Genomic DNA, 1,874 nt, shown 5'->3' with positions numbered 1-1,874 from the left:
CCTTACAGGGGCAGGTGAGGGGATCCCTCTGTGTGTATGTGTGTGTGTGTGTGTGTGTGTGTGTGTGTGAGAGAGAGAGAGAGAGAGAGAGAGAGAGAGAGAGAGAGAGAGCGAGCCTGCTCCTTCCCTCTCAAGAGGCTGTGACTTGGAAAGTCTTACCCAACAGGGATGAAGGCTCCCCAACAGCCAAATACACAGAGCCCCTCTAGTGCTCCCTGCTGCTGTCAAACCTGGTATCAACAGCTAAGACTCCCCAGCCTTCATCTCCTAGTCCCTCCCCAGGCCACAGGCCGAGTTGCCTACTACGGGTGTTCAGGAGTAGCAGATACTCAGGCGAGGGTCTCTTGGCCCCTCCCACCTTTCCAGTCGCCAAAGCCCAAGTGGAGCCATCCTTTTGCAGCTGAGGGGTGGGGCTCAGCTGAACTCCCCAAGATGGCAGTCACTTGGCCAGAGGGTAGTCATGGCACGTGAGGTTGTCATGAAGGTGCGTGTACAGGTACTTTCTTGAGCCTTTGCTCTCAGACCTTTTGGGTGAAATTACAATGGGCTGCTTCTAATTTTAGTTTGGGGTCGCAGCCACACCGCTCAGCAGCAGCTGCGTCTTCCTGAATCCCAGCAGCCTAAGGGATCTCGTTCCATCCAGCTTCCCTACCATGCTGTCCCCCCTCCCCAAGTTTAAATTTTGGAAGAAGTTTTAAGTTCACATCAAATTCGGGGTGTTCCAGAGAGGTCCCACGTACCTCTTCTCCAGCACACACATGACCTCCCCACTTTTAACATCTCCCACCAGCTTGGGAAATGTGTTACAAGGAACCTCTTTTTCAGCAAAGGCCAGGGAGCACGTCCTGGGTTGTACATTCTGTGGGTCTGGATAAACAAGACCACACCGTTCCATCACAGTGCCGTCAAATAGAGTAATCTCGCTACCTTAAAAACCCTCTCTGCTCAGCCTGCTCACCGCTCCCCCCTTGCCCTGACTCCCGGAAATCATTATTCTCTTCACCGGTTCAAAGCTTTGATTTTTTTTTTTTCAGAGACAACCAGAGCTGGAATCACACAGTCTCTGCCCCGAGATTGGCTTCTTTCACTTAGCACCATGCAGTCAAGCTTTCCTTCGAGTCTTTTCATGACCTGATAGCTCATTTCTTTTCAGTGCGAAATAACAGCCCATTGTTTGCAGGTACTACAGGCTATTTATCCATTCATCTATTGAAAGGCCGCTGTGGATAGAGTACACTGGTGTTGCCATGGTTATTGATACAGCCGATTACTATCAGCCGGGGCTTTCACTGTTTCCTGTCCATTGTCCATTTCCCGTGTTCTGATTTTCATGTCTTTGTGGTTTTAACTAAGCATTTTATTCTATTTTATCTCCTCTCTTCTTGTAGCATGTCGGCTATATGTTTTCATTATGCAGCTGGGCAGACACAGCCCAGGGTTCTGATTTACGGGTAGTGCAGGTGCTTCGTGGTAATAAAGTGTCCACAGTCCCTCCTCCGTCTTTCTTTCATTACTGTTCATTATGACACACACAAGCTGTGGTCATCGGACACATGATTGCTACCATTATTTTTGAGCAAACACTTACCTGTAATATTAATTAATTAAAAAAATACACCTTTTTAACTTTCACTTATTCCTTTCCTGATATCCTTTCTGTCTTTTTTACACTGATCTAAAAGCCTCAGAGCAACATGTAATTTTTCTTCTCAGTAAAAAGCATCTCTCAACATTTCTCTAAGGGCAGGTCTCCTAATGACATATCTTCCCAGCTTTTGTTTGCCTGAGAAAGTTTATTATTATTATTATTATTATTATTATTATTATTATTATTATTATTATTGTGTGTTTATCTCTATGTGCATATGTCTCTG

Source organism: Rattus norvegicus, chromosome 17 (genome assembly GCF_021556685.1).
Source record: "Rattus norvegicus strain SHRSP/BbbUtx chromosome 17, alternate assembly SHRSP_T2T, whole genome shotgun sequence".
Classification (NCBI taxonomy): Eukaryota; Metazoa; Chordata; class Mammalia; order Rodentia; family Muridae; genus Rattus; species Rattus norvegicus.
The sequence above is the reverse complement of the archived record's forward strand: the minus strand, read 5'-3'. Positions refer to the sequence as shown.